General features: G+C 34.2%; 1 long non-coding RNA gene across 3 annotated transcripts in view; it reads right to left on the bottom strand.

The window, feature by feature from the left end:
- LOC105489344 (uncharacterized) overlaps positions 1 to 12,583 on the bottom strand; it is a 163,584-nt gene that overhangs the window by 78,867 nt on the left and 72,134 nt on the right. For all 3 annotated transcript variants that reach the window (XR_011617197.1, XR_011617196.1, XR_011617195.1), the window contains exon 2: positions 11,260 to 11,325. This is a non-coding gene — a long non-coding RNA (uncharacterized lncRNA). The remainder of the gene's footprint in view (positions 1 to 11,259; positions 11,326 to 12,583) is intronic.

Raw genomic sequence — 12,583 nt, 5'->3', positions numbered from 1 at the left:
AAAAAAAAAAAGAAAAATACAACACAAAGTATAATGGTGTACATGGAAGGAAATTTAAAACCATATGGTTTTGGCTCAGACTTTAAATGTTCACGTCTTAAATTACATATTGTTATCTTGTTTATTTGGATACTCTCACTCAGAGTGCTTGCGGTATGCATAAAGATATTTTGTGAGAATCAATCAGTTTAGCTACTGTTACATTTTTATGAGCCTAGATCCCAAAATGGATTTTAAAACTTAAATACATATAAATAATACTGTGCTTGGAAATGTAAGATAATAGGGTACTGCGACAGAAAGATCCAAGTATTTTGTAAGAAAATCTCCTGGAATGGGGTTCAGGTCATATAAGATCTCTTTAACTTATTTTCAAATTATTTGTTGAGATAATTAGTTTAGAATATTGTGCAGTTAAGCTACATCATATTCCAGATAAACTGTCATATTTTTAAAATAATGTCTAAATCACCGATTAAAATGAAAGATAGTTATTTAAATTACAATTTTAAGAAGCAATGTAGTTATTGTTGAATTGCAGTTTGAATATCATTGCGCATTGCTTCGCAATTCCAAATTATTTCTGAATAATTCAGGCTATATCTTTAAATTTGAAATGAATATCTTATTTTAGTGTCAGTATCAGACACGTTTAAAAATATGGTTGGTTCTAGATTGCTTAAATTAAAAAAATATAAATGTCTTTGTAAATGAAGCTGTGATTTTCTTTTGCTTTTTTTCAGAGAGAATTAGTTGTGAGTAAAGTAGCAAAGCACAAACACTAAAAACTAAAAGGATTATAGGACTGCATGTTTGTTTAAAAATAGATTTTGTGAAAAATCTAAGAATAAACAGCACTGAACAAACAAAGCAAAACAAAACAGAACATTATGGAACCAGAGAGACTGGGCTGGTTACAGAGTGAAAAGGAAGGGATCTGTTACTGGGAATCAATTTTATTATACTGATTTTGCTTTACCCTCCTCACCATTAATATTTTATCTTTTAAGTGCCTAATAATTGAAGCATATTATTGGAATAATTGCATTGGCTGTATTTCCAAAGCAAAATATACATTTGTATTTTAATGGTAATCAGTGTTATATTAATACTGTTGGATTATTAAAATAAATGTACCAATGCAAAAAAATAACCCTTGCTTATACAATGCATATGCTATATACACACAATTACTTCAATATTGTAACCTAAATGACTTAACTTTTAAATCCATTTTTTCATGTTCTCCCAACAATTTTCTCCTGACGTTAACAGAAAAATGTAATTACATAATGCTATGAGTAATATTCATTGAGCACTTACTTTGTAACGCATAATTTTATCAGCCCTTCATACACAGTTAATCCTCATGGCAAACTTATTAGTTAATGATCATTATGATCCATATTTTTGCAGGTCAAGAAAATTAAGTACTGAGGAATTAAACTACTTGTGATGATACAGTTAAGAAATGAAGATAACATTGAATCCAGGCAGCCTGGCTCTCTTCATCTGGGAATAGATGAAAAATACAAACCCAGAGATGTTAGACAGTTTAGAACTACAGGTTTACACTTTCTAAAAATCTAATATTATCTTAGTAGAGGCAAACCAAAGGTAAAGAGAATGGTACTAAAATATAGTTCATTAATAATTTTCTTTATTAAGTGGAATTAAGTATTTGGAAGTATATGAATAAAATAATGACTTTAAACTTTTCATATGATCTGATGATCAGGTATGATTACATTGCAGAAAAAGCTGATGAAGAAAGTAGAAGTACAAAAGCTGATAATGTTGATTTTACTAGTATTTAATACTTAAAGGGATATTTATAATACAATCTCTTGGTATTTTTGTTTTGTTTTGTAATGTATTGCACTGTGGTTCATTGGCATCATGAAAAATAAAGGAATTAAATAAAATATCCTGATAAGTTTATGACAAATTAATTGTGATTATTTGCACTAAAAGTGCGAAGATGACAAGTCATCCAGTTTTAACTCAGTATTGTTCAAGGAATAGAAATTGTGTATTGTTATGATACTAAAACACTCCTCATCTTAGTTGAACAAATCCCTGAACAATAGGTTACCATTATAGTGTTTACAGTTCATTATCTTTGATTTTGACTTTGCTTTCACATCTTCAACAAGTAGCTTCATAACCTTTAGATATGAATCTGAGTGTCCCTAATACTTCAGAAAATAAGTTTCAATGGAGGAAAAACTGAAATGCTTTAAATGGAGGGAAAATATAATAAAATAATTTAAAATGCTTTTCTTAGGATATAGCCAGCCACATGGAAGGAATATACACAATTTTCATATATTTCGGTGAGAGGGAACCAGCTGGAAGTCATCCAAGGGTGGTCTGCTAAGCCACCCACTTTAGGAGGTTCCAGGTTGGTTTGGCTCAAGGAGCCCAAGGTAACCAAGCCAAGCTGCATGGGTGCATCCAGCTTTTTCTGCCAAGCACCAATAAGCGCAAAGCTAAATGCATAGATACATTTTTTGAGATGTGGTCTCACTCTGTTGCCTAGGCTGGAGTGCGGTGGTGCGACCTCCGCTCACCGCAACCTCCACCTCCCAGGTTCAAGCAATTCTCTTGCCTCAGCCTCTGGAGTAGCTGGGATTACAGGCGCCTGCCACCACGCCCAGATAATCTTTGTATTTTTGGTAGAGATGGGGTTTCACCACATTGACCATAGGGGTCTCAAACTCCTGACCTCAAATGATCTGCCCACCTTGGCCTCCCAAAGTGCTGGGATTTCAGGTGTGAGCCACTGTGCCTGGCCCATACATATTTTTAAGTATTATTTTGTTCACATATTTTGTTAACAGAATTTGCTGAATATTTAGCTGAAAAAACAGAATTTATAGCAGAATGTTAATTTTTTAAATTACTCAGGACTTAATGAAGCATTGTACATCTATGCACTACAAAATGCTTTATGAAAGAGAAAAATATGAGTAAAAAAAAAAAATGTGGGTCAGGTGTGGTGGCTCATGCCTGTAATCCCAGCACTTTGAGAGGCCGAGGTGGGTGGATCAACTGAGGTCAGAAGTTTCAGAGTAGCCTGGCCAACATGGCGAAAGTCCGTCTCTACTAAAAATAGAAAAAATTAGCAGGGCGTGATTATGGGCACCTGTAATCCCAGTTACTAGGAAGGCTGAGACAGGAGAATCACTTGAACCCAGGAGGTGGAGGTTGCAGTGAACCAAGGTCATACCACTGCACTCCAGTCTGGATGTCAGAGCAAGAATCCACCACAGAAAAAAAAAAAAAAAATATATATATATATATATATATATACACACACACACACACATATATATATATGCTATGTACTCAAAACTACATAATTCTATCTATAGATGTATACATGTACACATCCTGTAAAATAGTTGCATTAAAATATGTAATCATTCACATCAAAACAGGGAAATAAATTGACAACCATTTCAAGTAGTAGTACTAAGAGCTAACGTGTATTGTACTTTACCAAATATGGGAATATTATGTGTTTACATATTTTTATTTAATATATTGCCTCTATACAGCAATTTTAGCCTGAATGTTTGGCCACATGGGGCTTTTGGAGAACTCTGTTTAAGAGATCCGAAGACATTTAACTGTTACATTCCTAAACAAACTCTTCTTTAGCAAGTCCTCCTTACACAAATGGTCTGCAGGTCTACCTGCTCCCTCCTCTCCGCCCATTTCTGAGTACCTGGCCCTCTTTTAACAATGAAGTGGGAGAACTGGTGAGTAAGCAGAGCTTATACCATTACAACACTTACAGGTTGGGGAAAAAAGCCATGTTAAAAGAATGAAACATAATTCATTGAATAAACATGTAGGAGCCATTATGTTTCAGACTATCTTGTGGAACATACAGGGATAAACATGAGAGACAAATTTATCTGTCCTCATGAATTTTATATCTTAGAGGGAAGAACTGTGAAATAAAAGACTAAACAAATTAAAAATAAAAACATTTCAGGAGGTGATACGTGTTACAAATAGATTAATGCAGAGTCATATAGTTACCTGGGGGAGTTGTTCTGGGAAGGCCCTCACTTCCTCTTCCGCTCATCTACAGTGAGTGAAAACAGACAGCTCTAACACCTGACAACAAGGCAGGGAGTGAGCCATGAACATCTAAAAGGGGTATCCTAGACAGAGATAAGGCAAATGTGAAGATGGTAGATGTTGTAGAATATGAAAAAAATGGTAGATGGTAACAGAGCTTGGCATGTTCAAGATAGAAAAGAAGAAGGCCAGCAGAGCTGTGGGGCGGTGAAGGAGGTGGGAGAGGGGCCACAGTTGTCTGCAGCAAGGCAAAGGACAGGTCAGGGAGACATTTGTGGACCATTTTAAGAAGTCTGAACCTTATTCTGACAGTAATAGGCAGTCACCACAGAGTTTTAAACAGGAGTAGATCATGACATGATCTATACTTTTAGATTATCTGTTGTTCAATAATGGCTTTAAAGGAGACCTAAGAGGAAACAGGCAGACACCACTGGAAACTCTTGAGAGTCTAATGAGACTATGGTGGTTTAGACTTAGAAATTTTCAGAAAGAATGGAGAATGGCGAGCATGGTGAATAGATCTCAGATACAGGTTGCAGATAGAGCCAGGATAACATGCTGTGGGTGAAGAATTTTCTCCTAAATTTTATTTTTCACTATTAAGCAACTTGGAGGAAGGCAGGTTTCCTTTACTGATCCATAGAAACATTGTGAAAATTAAGTTGGTAATGTGGGAAATTAGAAACTTCTGTGTTGGCCAAGTTAATAGTGAGGTGCCCGTCAATCATCTTAAGTATAGGTGTCAAATTGACAGTTGGATGTAAAACAAGTGTAGACATAGTGGAGATGTCAGATATGTGCGCGCGCGCGCGCACACACACACACACACACACACACACCCCATTAAATCTTTGTCACGTGCATGGTATTAAGTTAGTTTCAAGATATAGTGTAGGATTACATTCCCAAATTCTAGAGGAAAAAAAAATGGTTTTCTAGATGCACTAGGAAAAGAAAGAAATACTTTTATTTGCAAATGTGGACTCAAGAGGCTATTCCATGGATTCGTGTTGCATTCACTTTTCAGCCTACATTGTTCTAGGTGTTGTTGTAGCTAGAGGATTTCTATTTCAAAGCTCACAGTTTATTATATAATCGTTGAGTTAGTGTCTGTTGTAGCAATTGCAAATATACTCTCTGAGGCACATGGCAAAGATGACATGCTATCAAATATAAACAAGGTCTGAGAGCTCTCCCCCAAATAGAATCAGAGAATTTTTTTTAATTTAGGTGAATTTAACAAAACTCATGAACACCAAGTGTTTGGAACACAAACTGTAGCTCAGAAAAAATGATTATGTCAAATAGCCTACATTGCATCACAGTAACTGTGGAGTCACTTTAACCCAACTTACACAACTGATAAATGAAATTATAATGCTAGTTTGATAATTAATAATGAGAAATAACTATTATCAGCTTAAAACTAAATGTTCAAAAGATTAAAACTTTCTAGCTCTCTAGGAAAGTTTACTCTGTAGTCAAATTAGAATTATAAGATAGTTTCTGTGGACGGATAATTTTAAGAAGATGTTTTCAGAGTTTAAAATTTAATTTAATAATAGCCTGATGTAATTCTCTGGAGCAACTACCTTTTCATTGTAAAAAGTATATTAAAGTCCATTTGCCACTGTAATGGATGTGGTACCTGGAGTCGCACAATTTTATTTCCATCCATTACACTGTCTCTGCACTCTCTGCTGGTCCCAGCCTGTCTCCCTTTCCTTTGAGAAATTGCCCTGTTCCTATTCCCTGTACCTCTGTTGGAGTTATTAACCACAGAGCTCTCTCTAACCATTTATAACCCAGATCTTACTTAGAAAGACCCTTCTCCTTGGTTGTATCCTGGGGTCTGGGGTCAACACATTAAAAACTCTGTTTTATCTCCCTACTCTAAGGCTAATATGGAGTGCATCCGTATGGGGTCCAGGAGGATGGTTGGAACCAGGATGCCTTTGTGTTCTAAATAGAAACTGCAGTGGCAGGCAGATTTCAAATAAAAATACGATTCAAAGCAATGAATCCATCCTCACAAGGTTAACAAGAATTCTGGACAGAATTATAATTATAATTAAGCATTTATTAGACTGCACTTTGACTCACTTTCTTGTAACCGTAAGTCACACAGCACTGGATGCTGATCATCTGCATCCCCATTGTTTCCATGGATAGGACCTCTGACATGAGAATCATAAGGCTTTCGTTTAAGAATTGGTCAATTGTTTTTCAGATCCCGAATTCCAGTGAAACAGCTGACACCAAGTAGTTTGAAGAGCCTCACCGTAATAGTTGCATCAGTCACCCTTGTCCCAGTCCCCCAGGGGCAACGTGATGAAAGCCAGATGTCACCCTACATGTACAGAGTAATGGGAAAGGAAGCCAGCCATAATGATGACTACGACCCTATAGGACAGTTTACAGAGTTGCCAACTCTCCCCTTCTAAGACAGAGAGAGAAACCTAGTCATCACTGACACTTCCCTTGGGATATAAACCCTGGCTCCTTGGCTGGGAATATTATTCCTCACTGTAATGTAAAAGCATTTTCTCAAAAAAAAAAAAAATGCCCTTGCCCATTCTCCTTCAAGTTAAACATTTGATTCTTTAGCAGATGACTCCAGGTCTCATACCCTTTAAATCACAAGGCTTTCCCTTAACCCAGGTTCTAGTTTTTCTTTTGTGTGTTTGTTTTCTATTCTCAGAAAGTCTTTACCATTCTGTAAGGTGAACATATTAATAGTTCTTCTTATAAATAGATGGAAGAATTTTAGAAATTTTTTTATGTGAGAATAAGTATGTGGTGTACGTGTATAGGCAGAAGATATAAACGTCGGAATGTATTTAAATGTGGTAATGATGATAACAGAACAAGCATTTGGAGTGAGCAATATGTGTAATCCATTGTGTTAACACGTTTATAACGATAAAATCATTTACTCTTCACTCAGAAGATATGGTGTAGGTAATACCTTATTTTATAATTGAAGAAACAGAAATAGCGTTTAAGCAAGTTTTCAATTTCAAAGAGCAAATGAAAGGTGTAAATGAGGCACAAACTCAGTCTTGTTTTAACCTAGGCTCCTGCATTCTGTTCAGTGTGAATTATGGCAGCTCTGAACAGTTTAGGTATAAAAGAAAAGCTCCTCAATGTTATAAAGGCCCTTTATTTACTAACAAACAAACAAAAATCCACGCACACATACCACAGAAAACAGCTAACATCATAATCAATGGGGAACAACTGAAAACTTTCCACTATGATCCAGTACAAGGTAGAGATGTCCACGCCCATCACTCTCGTTCACAATGTATTAGAAGTCCTAGCAAGAGCAATAGACAAGATAAATAAAAGGCATCCAAATCAGAAAGGAAGAAGTAACATGACTTCTATTTGCAGATGCCATGATTACCTCAGAACTGCTAGAACTAACAAATCAATTCAATAAAGTTGCAGGACACAAAATTAACATACAAAAATCAGTACTATTTCTATACCAAAGTAATGATCTTTCTGAAAATAAATTCTTTAAAAATCCCACTTATGAAAGCATGAAAAATGACTACAAATCAATTTACTCAAAAAAGTTAAAGATATGAACATTAAAAACTATAAAACATTGATTAAAGCAACTAAATAAGACACAAATAAATGAGAATATACCCCATGTTCTCACCCATGGGTGAGAAGAAATAGTATTGTTAAAATATTTATACTACCCAAAGCAGTATACATATTTAAGGTTATCCGTATCAAAACTTCAATAGCATTTTTCATAGAAATAGAAGAAAACAATCCTAAAATGTGTGTAGAACCACAAAAGCTCTGAATATACAAAGTAATACTGAAAAGAAAATAATAAAGTTGAATGCTTTATTCCTAATTTAAGTTTATATTACAAAGCTACAGTAATCAAAACATTATGGTACTGTCATAAAAACAGAAACATAGAGTAATGGAACAGAATAGAAAGCCCAACAAGCAATCCAAACGCATATGTTTAAGCAATTTTTGACAAGCACATCACAATAACCTAATGGAAGTTATAAATCGTGTTGGGAAAACTGGATTTACACATGCAAAGAAATGAAGGAGGACTGTTAGCTTAGACTATACACAAAAATCAACTTGTAATAGACAAAAGACCTAAATGTAAGACCCAAAATCGTAAAACACCTAGAAGAGAACATAAAGGAAAGTATTCTTGACTTTGGCCTTTATCATAATTTTATTTAAGGTGAAACCCAAAGCTCAGGCTACAAAAGCAAAAATAAATAAATGGAACTACTTTAAACTAAAAAGCCTTTGTATAGCAAAAGAAGCAACTTAAAATATGAAAAGGCAACTTACAACCAGGAAAAATATTTGCAAATCATATATCTGATAAGAGGATAGTATCCAACACTTATAAAGAACACTTACAACTCAATAGGAGAAAAACAAACAACCCCATTAAAATATGAGCAAAGAGCCCAAAGATATATTTCTCCAAAAAGACATAAAATTGGCCACCAGATTTATGAAAGGTGTTCAACATCACTAATCATCAAGGAAATGCTAATTAAAATAATTGAGATATCATCACACATCTGTAAGAATGGCTATTATCAAAAAGATAGAATATAACAATATATCACTACAGCGTTAGCCACAATAGCCAAGGTATGGGAACACCCTAAATGTCCATCGATGAGCTAACGAATAAAGAAAATTTTTATATATACACAATGAAGCATTATTCAGTCTTAAAAAACAAGAAGTCCCTGACATTTGTCACAGCAGAGATGGCTCTAAGGACACAGTGTTAAGTGAATAATCCAGATAAGAAAGAACAATCTTGCATGGTCTCACTTACATGAATGACATATATTTGAGCTCATATATATATATATATATATATATAGTGAGAGGAATGAGAGAGGAAATGGGGAGCTTTGGGTCAAAGGATGCAAAATAGCAGATACATAGAATAAACAAGTTTGGAGGTCTAATATAAAATATGAGGACTAAAGTTAATAAAATGTTACTGTAATAGGGATTTTTGTTGAATAAAGAGATTTTAGCTGCTTTTGTCACAAAAATAGCAACTGTGATATGATAGCTGTCTTAATCAGCTTCACTATAGTAAATATTTTACTATTTATGTTTCTCAATTACATCGCATTATAAATCTCAAATATACTCAATAAAATTTATTTTTAAATATTTTTATGTAGATGATGGATACAATAATATATACATTACAGTGACAGCCCAAAGTCTTCCAATATTTATTTTTTCAGCCTGCTTGGTAGTAGAACTCTGATTTTGATCTTTGCATATAGTATCCAAAAGGAAGACAATATTTTCCAGCTTTCCTTTTAGTTAAGGAACTAAATTCTGGTCAACAGGTTTCTAAGAGTATTGCCCTATAACTGAGGGCACATGCTTTTCTTTTTCTTTTCTTACTTTCTGTTGGTTAAAGTGCAGATATAATGGCTGGATCTAGAGCAGCAATTTTGGTCCACGAGGTGACATGGGTCATGGAGGCCTGAATGAAGGTTAACAAGATTGAGAATTTGAGTCTCTGATATCGTGTAATACCATGCCAGCCCTGAATTACCTAATTCTGAATTTCTTTGGGAGATAATAATAAACTTCTAACTTGTTTAAGTCACTTCTGTTTTAGTTTGGTTTTCTATTATTTAAAGCTAAGTCTAAACCTATTAATACATTATTTTATCATCATTTCTTAAAGATAAAGCCTATCCTATATCTGTTCATTTCATTAAGTGATGCTCTAATCCATTAAACCTAATGACATACATTAACTCTCAAATTACATTATCATGAATTTATTTCTAGTATCCTCTGGGCAATGATTAATGCAATGTAAGAGGCATTCTTGACGTATTGATAATAGATTTATATAAAGAACGACCAAGATAGCCTGCAGTTTTCATTGGACTCTTCCTACAGTGCTTACCTTAATTAACTTCATGACAAGAAAACCTCTCCAAGATTTTATTTTTTCCATAGTTTCCCACGTTTTTAAACATGAACATTGAGGACAAAGATTGTCATTACATCAGCCAAGAATTTTAACTTAGGCCTCTTTAAAGCCAATGTTATATGCCATCACGTATAAAAGATGCAAATGTTCTTTAAAGCGGCAAGACAAGAATAAATAAGTGTCAAGCAATAGATAAATTAATATGTAATACAAGAAAAGCCCAAAGTGCTATGGGAATCCTAAAGTGAAAAAGATACAGTTCTAAGGAACAACTATTAACTCTTAACATTTTCTATTTTTTTATTTGAAGTAGCTCAATTTACTTCTCACACACAAAGCCCTTTAGATACTTCAGTCTTGCTATGAAATCAATTGTATTACACAATTCCTCTTTTTTCACAAAAATGTTTTCTCTTCTTTAAAGAAGACATTTTTAGTGCCCCAAAATGACTAATAATGTATTTTTTATTCCTCATGCTTCTAATGTATCAGAGGTTGATGTCTAGAAATAGGGATCAAATATACATGATACCTTTCTTAGCTAATTGTCAGTACATTACTAAATCGCAATGCTTCCTGCAAGGCTATCTAAATTCCATTAAATCACGAAATTCTCTACATAATTAATAATACTAGAATGAATGGTTTGTAGTCAAGTAATTCCTTGTTCACATTCAAAAGAAAGAACATTTATCATTGCTTCTAAAGAATGGAATTGCTGTTTAGGCAAGTGTGTAAGTGGTTTTCCCATTAGCAGTGGCATGTAATACTTTGCTTGACTATAGAAAATAAACAACAGTTTCCATTTATATTATGCTTAAAAGGCAGAAAACCTATCCCCCAAAACGTTGTGAACTGTTTACTGTTTTGGAGATTCATTCACTCTTTCATGAAAACAACTTAGGATATTAAAGATCTCTTTATAGGTGTTTTGGCCCTAAAATAGCCTCTATTACTCTGAAAACTTTCAGGAACATTTCAACACGTCAATTAAGTTTATTCCTCCGGGCACTCACTTCTTTGAGATTCAGGTTCATTTTCTTGACTCATTTTGGAAAGCCAATTTAAATCTGCTTCTTAAATTACAAATCAGAAAAGAATTGGTTTACTTATGGCAGATATATTAACTCTCTCACAGTACTACTGATTATGTATACATTAAAATGATTTACCTTAGCATCCAACATTAAAGAAACTGTCGTCAGTAAAGCCAAACTCAGAAGCAGCAGCAATGAGCCCTGCAACAAAAAAAATTGCTGGAATGACCCCCTCGATTTTCAAATCTGCAGATTATTCAAGAACAAGATTTCCACATAAATGCACTGTTAACATTTTAATTCACATACTGACAATCGAATGTCTGTATGTTTTATAGTATTCACATTACATTAATTATTTAAAATGATCAATTTAATCTGTTGACACTTCAAAGTCTACAATAACATCATTGGTATACTCCATTCCCAAGTGAGACTGTTACAGGAAAATTATTTACGTAATGCAGATATCAACTCTCTATTCCTCACATAACTGAATACATTTGGCAAAAATCTGATTCTGTATCCTCTACCAGTTCAAAATTTCCAGGGAAGACTATGAGTTGCTACAGAATATTTCCTTATGTGTCTGTCTGCTTCTATACATCCAAATCTTTAAAATTTTCACTGTTTTGATACTTTGTTCTCTTCAGCTCTTGCTTTTTGTCTTCATGGATTATCAAGGTTTTTTTAACCTTCCAAATAGAAATGTATTAGCTATTATTATCATAACATTCCCCCAAAATGCTTCATTTAATCTTTACATTATATATATAATCAATGAACAATTAGGGTGCACCTATCCTGCATTATTATTTGTAAGGGAGTTACTAAGATATTTATTATCATTTAATATTCAACATGTCAAGGTTACTATTCAGAGGTAAGAACCATCTGTTGCTGCACAATGGACAAGCTCAAGCCAATGGGAAGACACCAATGCATGCAGCACAGTTTCTATCCAGCCTGGTTCATAGTCTGTCTCTGTTCCCAAGTCCATATTACAGCAGTTACCCAACTATTTGGTCATCTTAGTCCTTCTGTGATATTCTCATTTGTAACAGTTCTTTCCATCATGAGAAAAATAATAGTTTTATGCAGAAATTATCAGTAAATGTATCGGTAAACACAAGCTCAACATCCCCAACTCCTAAACATCCTTCCACTTCTAAGTAATTGCATAGTGCATCTCTGCTTCCTACTTCCTTTATCTCTCTACTTAATGTGATCTCCATTCATCTGCAGTCCTCTGCCCCCTCTTTCTCTTGTACACTTTTTTTTTTTTTTTTTTTTTTTTGGTCTCTTGCTTAGGACTTTCCCTTAAATGCATTTAAATCCCTAAGGTTAAAGGGTTCCGTGATGATCATCCTCAAAACATCAAACTCACCTCTGATTGGTAACTACAATTGGGATCATCAAAATCTAGTAGATGAGAACATATTCTTAGTTCCCTATTTTC

Source organism: Macaca nemestrina, chromosome 19 (assembly GCF_043159975.1).
Source record: "Macaca nemestrina isolate mMacNem1 chromosome 19, mMacNem.hap1, whole genome shotgun sequence".
NCBI lineage: Eukaryota > Metazoa > Chordata > Mammalia > Primates > Cercopithecidae > Macaca > Macaca nemestrina.
Note: the sequence above shows the minus strand (reverse complement) of the source record. Positions and strands in the feature narration are given on the sequence as shown.